Genomic DNA, 13,571 nt, shown 5'->3' with positions numbered 1-13,571 from the left:
AAAGTTGAGTAGCAGTGGTACAGTGTTTTCCCAGAGCGAGTACTACAGTCACTGTGTTGGTAGAACTTAGGTAGTGTTTTCCTCTGATTTTCTTTGTTAAAATCCCCAGCAACAATAAATGCTGCCTCAGCATATGTGGTTTCCAGTTTGCTTTGTAATGCTGGTGTGTTACCACCGCTCTGATATCCAAAAGTTATTTCCGGCTGTATGTAATAACACATAACACTACCTGAACTTAGGTTGAAACGGGGTGTTACTACCTGAACTTAGATTGAAACGGGGTGGTACTACCTGAACTTAGGGTTGAAACGGGGTGGTACTACCTGAGCTTAGGGTTGAAACGGGGTGGTACTACCTGAACTTAGGTTGAAACGGGGTGGTACTACCTGAACTTAGGGTTGAAACGGGGTGGTACTACCTGAACTTAGGGTTGAAACGGGGTGGTACTACCTGAACTTAGGTTGAAACGGGGTGGTACTACCTGAACTTAGATTGAAACGGGGTGGTACTACCTGAACTTAGGTTTAGGGTGGCTACAGTGTGCTCTAATGAATACACCCCCAGCAAATGGTCCTGTAGATTTCCTCACTAGCAAGGACAAGGTCTTCCAGCAGGTGGCCAGAGACTGTGTTCATTAGTATTCATGATGTGGAGGAGGATGCAAGATAACCTCTCAGGGTGTATCGGTCGTATCGTATTTGGTATCCCCACCCCGTGACCCACATGGGCTGAGAATGTCCTGGCACAGCTGGCAACAACCCTCTGAGCATAAGGCCCTCCAGCTGGACAAACCCTTCCCAAATGGCATCCTATTCCTTACATAGTGCACTACTTTTTGACCAGGGTCTATGGGAATAGGACGCCATTTGGGTCTCACCACACACACACGCATGCACACACACACACGCATGCACGCACGCACGCACACACACACACACACACAGGAATGCAGTCAAGCAAACACAAACACAAACACGTTGGAGGCAATCAAGACTCTCATTAAGACTGTTTGAATCTATTAGCATTCACATCCTGGCGTGTGAAGAAATGTAAAAGGCTTCATTATCATGGGGCGAAATCACAAAGGTTTAGTCATCACCATCAACACAACAAAAACAGATTACTCATTTTAGGGAGCATTTGCAGGGTCACAAAAAAAAAAAATTACTAATGCTCTGATTTCAAACACTGTGAAACGAATGTCTGTCCAAAGCCTTCATGTTCCACTGGCTTCAAGCCCTGGGGGTGGTTTTCAGAGTCAGCTGTAATGTCATTCCGATGAGTCCCCCTGTAGTATACTGTTTCTGCAGCGGGTTGGTCTGGGAGAAGGGGAGGGGGATGGGCAGTGAGTTGTTAACACTACCTGAACTTAGGTTCACTTGAACAAGGGCAGAGGAGCCAGAGCTATGACAATGTCCCAAAAGACACCTTATTCCCTATATAGTGCACTACTATTTCTCATAGCCCTATGGGGTAAGTAGTGCACTTGATTAGGAAATAGGCTGCCATTTAGGGCGTATGATTGAGGCCAGTCCTTTAATGGGTCATCATCAACCAACAGCTAAAAATATCACATTACAGAGGAGGAAGTTCAGGCATTTAGATTTAAATGTGAAGTGGAGCTTTATAGTGAAGTGATGACATGACGTGCCCGTGTACCTTCAAAATTATTCGGCAAATAATCATTTATTAAAAAATACTGTTTCCATCATGTCGCAATAAAGAAAGTTCGACCAAAAGAAAAATCCACCACTGTCGAACAGATAAAAATGCATCCTCTATCTGCCGTTTCCATTACACATGTCGCAAGATTTTTTTTGTTGCTACATCGCTTTTGTAAAAAAAAAACAGGCTTAATGGAAACCTGCGCTTGTGTGTTTAGGAGAAGGTTCAGTCAGTCACCGTGTGTGAGATTTTTTTTTACATCATACCTCAATATGTTTATTGGAGGAAAGGTAGATTAGGGAGAGCTCGTTTATGTCCCAAATGGAAGGCTGTGCGTGATGACGCATAAACAATAATTTTGCGGTTAAATTACATTTTACTGATTTAAAAATACAATTTAAATTTTTCATCTCTACTGGTGGTTTTGTCACAAAAACGGTTGTGTTATTTAGCAAACGTGCCCACTCTGGTATGTGCGCTCTAGCCAACAGCTCGCAGACACAGTGCGGGTAAACTACCTGCATTATTGCATTATGACATTATTATGGCTAAGAGCGATATGTGTTCTATTTGTCAAATGGCAGCCAAGCGTCATCAGGTCACCAGAATAATATATTCAAGCGTCATCATGTCACCAGAATAATATATTTAAGCGTCATCAGGTCACCAGAATAATATATTTAAGCGTCATCAGGTCACCAGAATAATATATTTAAGCGTCATCAGGTCACCAGAATAATATATTTAAGCGTCATCAGGTCACCAGAATAATATATTTAAGCGTCATCATGTCACCAGAATAAGATATTTAAGCGTCATCATGTCACCAGAATAATATATTTAAGCGTCATCATGTCACCAGAATAATATATTTAAGCGTCATCATGTCACCAGAATAATATATTTAAGCGTCATCATGTCACCAGAATAATATATTTAAGCGTCATCATGTCACCAGAATAATATATTTAAGCGTCATCATGTCACCAGAATAATATATTTAAGCGTCATCAGGTCACCAGAATAATATATTTAAGCATCATCATGTCACCAGAATAAGATATTTAAGCGTCATCATGTCACCAGAATAAGATATTTAAGCGTCATCATGTCACCAGAATAAGATATTTAAGCGTCATCATGTCACCAGAAAAATATATTTAAGCGTCATCATGTCACCAGAATAAGATATTTAAGCATCATCATGTCACCAGAATAAGATATTTAAGCATCATCATGTCACCAGAAAAATATATTTATTTTTGATGAGCATCAAGCTCACAGTGTGCACATTCACCACCCTGTGAAGTTCATCATAATTTATTTAATCTGTAGCCTAATAAACTGCATGCTTTCCCGATTAATATTGGGAGGACCACACAACACATCATTGCGTGACTCCGAGTTTACATTCAATATGATGTTTATTATATAAATATTTGGAGATAAAGGCGTTTCCACCGCAATTTTTCGCACAATTCATTTTATCTACACAAAAAAATGTGAAAAAATATGAACAAATTTACTGTCGGCAGTTATAAAATTGTACTGGCATATCCTGTTTCCATTAGCCCTGTCGTAACTTTTTTCATGCATCAGATAATTCAACCAAATAAAATGGTTGGATGGAAACATGTTTATAGGCCGTGTTTAGACAGGCAGCCCAATTATTATATTTTTTCCACACTTGGTCTTTTGACCAATCACATCAAATATTTTCACGCCAGATATTTTTTCATAGCTGATCTGATTAGTCAAAATACCAATTAGTGAAAAAAAAGTATATCAGAATTGGGCGGGCTGTCTAAATGCATCCAAAGTGCTTCTGATTGGATTGCTAGGCACATCATCATCAGACCCTTTGCATTCATTGGACTATCAGAGGGAAACTGACATCCTTCACACTGCATTTTGGTATTTTATTTTGGATCCTATTTTTGGTATTTGGTATTTTATTAGGATACCCATTAGCTGTTGCAAAAGCAGAAGCTACTCTTCCTGGAGTCCACACAAAACATGAAACATAATACAGAATCATGCGTATAATATAGATAGATGCTGTTCACTTGAAACCTATAGGGAGGCTTTGCACTAATGAGCGTTGTGTCTACACGATTTTCAATTACGATGTGTAATATTTAATTTCACTGAAATATCTACTCTCTAAACCTGTAAAACAAAAGTACTAAACAGATCAGTGTTTGATCAATGCATTTTGAATACTGTATGTGTTCATATAGCATACTGTCTGTGTTCATATAGCATACTGTCTGTGTTCATATAGCATACTGTCTGTGTTCATATAGCATACTGTCTGTGTTCATATAGCATACTGTCTGTGTTCAGAATGCATACTGTCTGTGTTCAGAATGAATACTGTCTGTGTTCAGAATGCATACTGTCTGTGTTCATATAGCATACTGTCTGTGTTCATATAGCATACTGACTGTGTTCAGAATGAATACTGTCTGTGTTCATATAGCATACTGTCTGTGTTCAGAATGAATACTGTCTGTGTTCATATAGCATACTGTCTGTGTTCATATAGCATACTGTCTGTGTTCATATAGCATACTGTCTGTGTTCATATAGCATACTGTCTGTGTTCAGAATGAATACTGACTGTGTTCATATAGCATACTGTCTGTGTTCAGAATGAATACTGTCTGTGTTCATATAGCATACTGTCTGTGTTCATATAGCATACTGTCTGTGTTCATATAGCATACTGTCTGTGTTCAGAATGCATACTGTCTGTGTTCATATAGCATACTGTCTGTGTTCAGAATGAATACTGTCTGTGTTCATATAGCATACTGTCTGTTCATATAGCATACTGTCTGTGTTAAGAATGAATACTGTCTGTGTTCATATAGCATACTGTCTGTGTTCAGAATGAATACCGTCTGTGTTCATATAGCATACTGTCTGTGTTCAGAATGAATACTGTCTGTGTTCATATAGCATACTGTCTCTGTTCATATAGCATACTGTCTGTGTTCATATAGCATACTGTCTGTGTTCATATAGCATAATGTCTGTGTTCATATAGCATACTGTCTGTGTTCATATAGCATACTGTCTGTGTTCATATAGCATACTGTCTGTGTTCATATAGCATACTGATTTCCCTTTCTAGGGGTTCCCTCTCTAGGGTCTCCCTCTCTAGGTTCCCTCTTTCTAGGGTCTCCCTCTCTAGGGTCTCCCTCTCTAAGGTCTCCCTCTCTAGGGTCTCCCTCTCTAGGGTCTCCCTCTCTCTAGGGTCTCCCTCTCTAGGTTCCCTCTCTCTAGGGTCTCCCTCTCTAGGTTCCCTCTCTCTAGGGTCTCCCTCTCTAGGGTCTCCCTCTCTAGGGTATCCCTCTCTCTAGGGTCTCCCTCTCTAGGTTCCCTCTCTAGGGTCTCCCTCTCTAGGTTCCCTCTCTCTAGGGTCTCCCTCTCTAGGGTCTCCCTCTCTAGGTTCCCTCTCTCTAGGGTCTCCCTCTCTAGGGTCTCCCTCTCTAGGGTATCCCTCTCTCTAGGGTCTCCCTCTCTAGGTTCCCTCTCTCTAGGGTCTCCCTCTCTAGGGTCTACCTCTTTAGGGTCTCCCTCTCTCAAGGGTCTACCTCTCTAGGGTCTCCCTCTCTAGGTTCCCTCTCTCTAGGGTCTCCCTCTCTCCAGGGTCTCCCTCTCTAGGTTCCCTCTCTCTAGGGTCTCCCTCTCTAGGTTCCCTCTCTCTAGGGTCTCCCTCTCTAGGTTCCCTTTCTCTAGGGTCTCCCTCTCAAGGGTCTCCCTCTCTAGGGTCTCCCTCTCTAGGTTCCCTCTCTCTAGGGTCTCCCTCTCTCCAGGGTCTCCCTCTCTAGGTTCCCTCTCTCTAGGGTCTCCCTCTCTAGGTTCCCTCTCTCTAGGGTCTCCCTCTCTAGGTTCCCTTTCTCTAGGGTCTCCCTCTCAAGGGTCTCCCTCTCTAGGGTCTCCCTCTCTAGGTTCCCTCTCTCTAGGGTTTCCCTCTCTAGGTTCCCTCTCTCTACGGTCTCCCTCTCTAGGGTCTCCCTCTCTAGGTTCCGTCTCTCTAGGGTCTCCCTCTCAAGGGTCTCCCTATCTAGGGTCTCCCTCTCTAGGTTCCCTTTCTCTAGGGTCTCCCTCTCTAGGTTCCCTTTCTCTAGGGTCTCCCTCTCTAGGTACCCTCTTTCTAGGGTCTCCCTCTCAAGGGTCTCCCTCTCTTGGGTCTCCCTCTCTAGGTTCCCTCTCTCTAGGGTCTCCCTCTCTAGGTTCCCTCTCTCTAGGGTCTACCTCTCTAGGGTCTCCCTCTCTACGGTCTCCCTCTCTAGGGTCTCCCTCTCTAGGTTCCCTCTCTAGGGTCCCTTTCTCTAGGGTCTCCCTCTCAAGGGTCTCCCTCTCTAGGGTCTCCCTCTCTAGGGTCCCTTTCTCTAGGGTCTCCCTCTCTAGGTTCCCTCTCTGTAAGGTCTACCTCTCTATGGTCTCCCTCTATAAGTCAGAAAACACTATGTCTTACATTCCATACACATCTGTAGGTCTACAGTATATTGGGCTCCTTGACTGATGAATTCATTAATACATTTCTGCACCTGTTCTGGTGAACCACCCACAGCCAATCAACCAACTGTCATCTGACACAATTAACAGCTGTGTGTGTGTGGTGTGTGTGTGGTGTGTGTGAGCTTGTCATCTAACACAATTAACAGCTGTGTGTGTGTGGTGTGTGTGTGGTGTGTGTGAGCTTGTCATCTAACACAATTAACAGCTGTGTGTGTGTGGTGTGTGTGTGTGTGTGTGTGTGTGTGTGTGTGTGTGTGTGTGTGTGTGTGTGTGTGTGTGTGTGTGTGTGTGTGTGTGTGTGTGTGTGTGTGTGTGTGTGTGTGTGTGTGTGTGAGCTTGTCATCTGACACAATTAACAGCTCAGTCAACTGCAGGTGGATGTAAGTATCGAGGCCCTAAGCAGAAACATGGCTGAAACATGGCAGGAACGTGGCAGGAACATGGCTGAAACATGGCAGGAACGTGGCAGAAACATGGCTGAAACGTGGCAGAAACATGTCAGGAACATGGCAGAAACATGGCTGAAACTTGGCAGAAACATGGCTGAAACATGGCAGAAACATGGCAGGAACATGGCTGAAACATGGCAGAAACATGGTTGAAACATGGCAGAAACATGGCTGAAACGTGGCTGAAACATGACAGGAACGTGGCAGGAACATGGCAGAAACATGGCAGGAACATGGCTGAAACGTGGCAGAAACATGGCTGAAACATGGCTGAAACATGGCTGAAACGTGGCAGGAACATGGCTGAAACATGGCTGAAACATGGCTGAAACATGGCAGGAACGTGGCAGGAACATGGCAGGAACATGGCGTGCATGCACATGGGGAGGGGGATTTTTGGAGCATCGGGCACATTGTGGTCACATGATATTCTCACCGGTCCCACTCCCATTCACAAGGAGGCTAGAGCAAAGTGTATTGTAATTTTTGTCATTTCATTTTGTGAAAGCAAGGAAAAGTCACATTCCCTCGCTAGTCATCCTGTTTTGGTCACATGATAACGAAAAAGAACATGTCTAGCTAGTTGGCTACAGCATTCGGCTACCATTTCACAACAGAGTCACTATAGACCAAATAGCAGGAGGTAGGGGTTCTGAGGGTGCTGCAGCACCCCCCCCCCCAATATATATATATACTACTGTTCAAAAGTTTAGGATCACTTAGAAATGTCCTTGTTTTTGAAAGAAAAGCAACATTTTTTTGTCAATCAAAATAACATCAAATTGATCAGAAATACAGTGTAGACATTGTTAATGTTGTAAATGACTATTGTAGCTGGAAACGGCAGAGTTTTTTAATGGAATATCTACATAGGCGTACAGAGGCCCGTTATCAGCAACCATCACTCCTGTGTTCCAATGGCACGTTGTGTTAGCTAATCCAAGTTTATAATTTTCAAAGGCTAATTGATCATTAGAAAACCCTTTTGCAATTATGTTAGCACAGCTGAAAATTGTTGTTCTGATTAAAGAAGCAATACAACTGTCCTTCTTTAGACTAGTTCAGTATCTGGAGCATCAGCATTTGTGGCTCAAAATGGCCAGAAACAAAGAACTTTCTTCTGAAACTTGTCAGTCTATTCTTGTTCTGAGAAATGAAGGCTATTCCATGCGAGAAATTGCCAAGAAACTGAAGATCTCGAACAACGCTGGGTACTACTCCCATCACAGAACAGCGCAAACTGGGTCTAACCAGAATAGAAAGAGGAGTGGGAGGCCCCGTTGCACAACTGAGCAAGAGGACAAGTACATTAGAGTGTCTATTTTGAGAAACAGATGCCTCATTAAATAGTACCCACAAAACACCAGTCTCAATGTCAACAGTGAAGAGACGACTCTGGGATGCTGGCCTTCTAGGCAGAGTTGCAAAGAAAAAGCCATATCTCAGACTGGCCAATAAAAATAAAATATTAAGATGGGCAAAAGAACACAGACACTGGACAGAGGAACTCTGCCTAGAAGGCCAGAATCCCGGAGTCGCCTCTTCACTGTTGACTTTGAGACTGGTGTTTTGTGGGTACTATTTAATGAAGCTGCCAGTTGAGGACTTGTGAGGTGTCTGTTTCACAAACTAGACACTCTAATGTACTTGTCCTCTTGCTCAGTTGTGCACCGGGGCCTCCCACTCCTCTTTCTACATTATTCTGGTTAAAGCCAGTTTGCGCTGTTCTGTGAAGGGAGTAGTACACAGGCAATTTCCTGCATGGAATAGCCTTCATTTCTCAGAACAAGAATAGACTGACGAGTTTCAGAAGAAAGTTATTTGTTTCTGGTCATTTTGAGCCTGTAATCAAACCCACAAATGCTGATGCTCCAGATACTAAACTTGTCTAAAGAAGGATAGTTTTATTGCTTCTTTAATCAGAACGACAGTTTTCAGCTGTGCTAACATAATTGCCAAAGGGTTTTCTAATGATCAATTAGCCTTTTATAATGATAAACTTGGATTAGCTAACAGAACGTGCCATTGGAACACAGGAGTGATGGCTGCTGATAATGGGCCTCTGTACGCCTATGTAGATATTCCATAAAAACAGTAGCGAATATATAGATATTTTTTAAAATAAAATGAGTGCACTGTGCCTTTATTACTTCTGTATGAGCGGACCAAAAATGTAAATAGCAGTGCAGAGAGAAATAAATCAATCAGCTTCTTGTCATTTTTGCTAGATATCTGGCCTTCCAGAATCACAACAGCACACGGACCTTTGCCCCATTGAAGCGTGTGCATAGTTTTCGTGATGTTGTCATCTAATCCGTCTATACTTGTAAACAAAATGCCTTTTTTGGGGTGGATTCTTGATGTTTGGTTTACTGTTTGAACAGTTGCTGACATTACATTTGGTTATCAATGGAAAATAGGCCGCTTTAATGAATAGCCTATATAGCCTATAGATCAGATCACACTGTCCCCACGGCTGCGGAAGGAATGCCGGAGGAACCGCTCATTTTGTGGTGAAAGACGACATTGAAACTCTGCTACTGTACCTTCCATCTCCGTTGTGTGCGAATTTATCTTTAGGCCACTGAATCTTAGGAATATGACCTTACAAATGGTAATAATGACAATTTGTATTTAATTTTTAAAATGCGTACCACTTATGTAACATGTTTTTAAAAGTCAATTATAGCAAGCCTAATTCAATCATAAAGTGAAGAGAGAAATAATTGTCTCCTCAAGGGCTTTTTGCTAGTTAGTGATAGAATGAATACAACAACCTACGGACATAATTTATTGTTTGACATTTTTTTGTACTTTTTATGATTATACACAGATACTTGAGCTGTGTAACAGAAAGCAATAGTCCAACTCTTGACAATTCTTTCAAAAAAAGGTAAAGAGATTTTTGTTCAGAAAACCTTTAATTGTAATTAGAATTACTTATAATGACATATTTCAATAAATATTTAGTTATATACATTTACAGCAGAAATTGTACATTCCTTTTTTTCTTCAAATTGCTAACATTTTTGTACAAGCCAAAAATATTTGCCATTGTATTTATATTCATGCAAAATATTCAGTGTTTTCACATTTTAATGAAAAAAAAAAGGATTTGCTGAACTTTTTTCCTTCTTCTGAAGTGCACTCTTGGATTATTATCATAACTGTAATTAGCAAATTAAGATGTGCACTTTGTGCCAATACACAATATTTAAGCAAGTTAAACTAAATTAAGGCCATTCCAACTTGTGCTAAAAATGAATAGAAATACATAAATAGAAACGTTTCCATTTTTGTGTACAGTTCAGTTCATGACTGGTTATTTCTGTCCATCTCTATCACTGGGTGGTGAGTGCGTCACCACAACCAGGGCATTTGATATATTAAAAATACAATAAACAGAATCAAACAGCTGTTGTTAACAGCAATTACTAACAAATCATAACATGCTAGTTGAATTTCATACTTTTAAAATTTTCATATTGCACTGTCCTATATGCCAAATATTATATGAACTTCCTTCATTGTCAATAATATTTGACATTATGATAGGTCAGGTAGATATGGGTAGGAAGTCCTATCTGTCCAATGGAGGTTTCCCCATCAGTGAACATTCCTACCACTTCCATACTTTGAACATTGATCTGCTGAGCAATTAAGTTAAACATACAATTGTTGTTCTAGAATGTGTCAGTGTTCTAGAATCCGTTAGACCTTGTTGAAGTTGTCTATTCAGAGCAGTAAGTGTCATTTCCATCTTGAATAACATAATAAACAAAGTAAGCCTTGTCCGAGCCCCTGCCCCTTGTCCCGTAGGGCAGGAGCCTATCAGGGTCAGGGTAAATTCCAGAAATTCAATTCCAATTCAATTCTTTCTGCCTATTCATTTCCCATGTATTCAATTCAAATTCCAGGTCGATTCTGAATTGAATTAAAATTCAATTTAAATTGGAATTGACCCCAACCCTGGAGCCTATCTCCTGTTTCTGTAGCATGAGGCAGCTTGATGTACAAGTACACGCCCTGGACAGGTCACTAGTAATAATGCACCTTAATAAGCAATTGGTTACAATAAATCCATATAACATTTTCCCAAGTGCAGTGATCCTTCACATGGTCAGGGCATAGAGTTCAAGCCATAACTATTGAATGGATGAGTGAATATCATGGTGGTTGAGTGGCGGTACATGATATGACTAGTTCCTAGTTTGTTGCATATTCAACACTGGATAGCATTTTATTTAATGGATATTTTTGGCTGAGGAAGTCAAAAGTGAGGAAAGATTCATGGTCAAATTCTGTACTGAAATATTGCAGCCAACAAATAAATACTGTATCTATTAACAAATCATTCAGCACTTTCAAAACATATTGATTACTGTGCTGATATTTTAAATGGCCAATATGTTTTAACCCCATTCTAACAATTAACTTTCATAAATGCATAGTTTTGGGTAAAGCATAACATTATAAATTACATAAGTATGCCCCATGCTGAAAAGTTAATTTGCTGGGATAAAATAACACTACTACAAAAACATAGACCTTCAAATCAATTTACCCATGGACTGTGTCTGTTAAAAACACACATATGTTTTGACAAATACTGCCTCAACTGGAAGGTAATATGAATTACTGGAAGATAATATGAATTTCAGAAATAGTTGACCGAAATGTAAAATATTGTTCTAATCTCTTGTGCAAGTCCATCAAGCCTCAAACATCAAACCACCTCAAACTATCATTAACACATGTGAAAATCTATGACCTGTTAAAGTAATGGATTACACTTTTCAAGAAGAAAAAAAAACAGGGATGAAGAAGCTGAAAAAGTTTCATATCAAAATATATAATATTGTTAATTGAATAGCATCATATTACCACAAAAAGAAATGGAAGCACTTTATCCACACACTGGGAAGTCAATGGAAAGAACTGAATCAATTTAAGTCACAACAACAAAACCTAAACAATATCCTGAACCAGTGCATCATTTCTGTTGCAAAGGTGTTCTGGCATCTTCCCCTTTATGCCATCATATTCAAAACCGAACCAGGAAGGCAATGATCGTAGGTTAACAAAATACTTATTTGGTTTGGAATAAAAACCAAGTAGAGGAAAATAACATTTGGCATTGAAGTTAAATGCAAAAACTCACTCGACAAGTGTTTATTTCCACTGTGTCCGAGTCTCCCATCCATGACAATGTCTCGCAGGCCATACTTCCTGTGGTAGCAGTAGTGTAGTCTTTATTTCTGGGGCTTGGTGACTTTAGCACTTTAGGCTAGCTCAACAATGTACCAGAGGTGGGGCTACAGAGAGCAGAAAGTCTTAAATATGCAATATGAAAAGCCACTGTAGCTTGGCCCGGTGGTAGTTGAATGTAAATGTGTGGAGAATGATGGGCCTAGGAGGAGGGTGAATAGTTTACATTATGTTTGGGGATGTAGATATGAAGGCCTCGTGTATGTTTGTATGTATGTCCACCATTGGAAATATGAGCACTGTGATCTGTGATGTCTTAAATTAAAAAACTTGATGGCACACAAGCTCAGACAGATTCATCATAATGTTTTGTAAATGGTAAAGCTAATTAAAAAATAATTGCATATATTAATTATTGCATAGAAAAGCCTGGTGAGAAGTAATAGATTTCAGTATCTTAAATCAAGCCACTGACTAGTTAATTACATGTATTAATCAATCAGTTTCACAGTATACTGTAGTATTGTGAACTATAACATGTACTGCATTATACACCAATGAGAACATTGTGTTAATCATTGATGTTAAAGTATCAAACTATTCTCCATGATTTTGAGTGAATATCTTTTAGGCATATTTAGTAAATGATGATAATAATGCATATGTTTTTTAGCTACATTATTAATGTGTGTAAATATATTAATGGTAATAATTGTTAAGGTACAGTAGGTGTTTTCTTGTTTTAATATTAACTCACTACATTTTTCTCCATCGCCTGCTGGGTATCTTACCGTAACTGGATAATAAGCTATGAAAAGAACTAAACAAATGTTAACAGTATATCTTCAATGAAATGAGTAGGAAGATTCAGGATTTTAAAAAAATGCTTTTCCAGTGTAGATTCACTTTTAATGAATCATATTTTGATTTAAGTACCAAATCCTTAAAAAAAAGCACATGGATAAATGAATGAATGAATGCAACAATGAGGATATGTGAATGATGGCAAATGTCCCTTTAGAATTTAAAGTTCCCAAGAAGAGCTTGAGCTGATTACAGCAACATGATATATACTTGACACGTAAATTAAAAACGATATGCAATTGAGAAATGAAGTTAAGGGCAGACAGAGGAACACGTTAACCACAGCGGTTAGAAACAATAGAATATTATTTTCACTCCCCCACTCATCAAGTTTCCTTCATATAGTTGATAGTAGCATCAACCACATGAAATGTCAGTTTTTTGTTGAGGGCTCAGGGAGCGTTGATAAGTGCTTGCAACACACATTGAAGCTAATTGAGATATATAGGACACACGATCCTTGCATCACTTTATTAACGGAAACACTAAATCGTCTTAGTATCCTTTTAAAATCCATCCCTCGTGTTCCATCCAGACATCTGCCTTTTCGAAGAAATAACGGTTTTTAAATATATGATAGATATATAGTATATTACAGTGCTGTATGTTTCCCCAACTTCTCATTCTTCTTTATAATGCAGTATCTGTCTTCTTTGAGTTGCGAAAATAAACAAACACTTCTTAGAAGAACATCTCTTTCTTTTTAAATTCTCAGTTATCATAAAATCCCAAGTTCTCGGATGTATCGGTAAAAGTCTTAACATTTACTTCTTTATCGTTTTGTAAATATATTGCCACATTCATATATCATGCATTTTACTGCATTGCTATTGCACTGGTCCGGATTATTCA

General features: G+C 39.7%; 1 protein-coding gene across 3 annotated transcripts in view; it reads right to left on the bottom strand.

The window, feature by feature from the left end:
* Window positions 1-9,549: 9,549 nt before the first annotated feature.
* LOC115167237 (glycine receptor subunit alphaZ1) overlaps window positions 9,550-13,571 on the bottom strand; it is a gene marked incomplete in the record, with an annotated part of 62,228 nt that continues 58,206 nt past the window's right edge. For all 3 annotated transcript variants that reach the window (XM_029721448.1, XM_029721457.1, XM_029721465.1), the window contains 1 exon segment: window positions 9,550-13,571. This exon segment is cut by the window's right edge and continues 452 nt beyond it.

This window comes from Salmo trutta, chromosome 3, assembly GCF_901001165.1.
Source record: "Salmo trutta chromosome 3, fSalTru1.1, whole genome shotgun sequence".
Classification (NCBI taxonomy): domain Eukaryota; kingdom Metazoa; phylum Chordata; class Actinopteri; order Salmoniformes; family Salmonidae; genus Salmo; species Salmo trutta.
The sequence above is the reverse complement of the archived record's forward strand: the minus strand, read 5'-3'. Positions and strand labels throughout refer to the sequence as shown.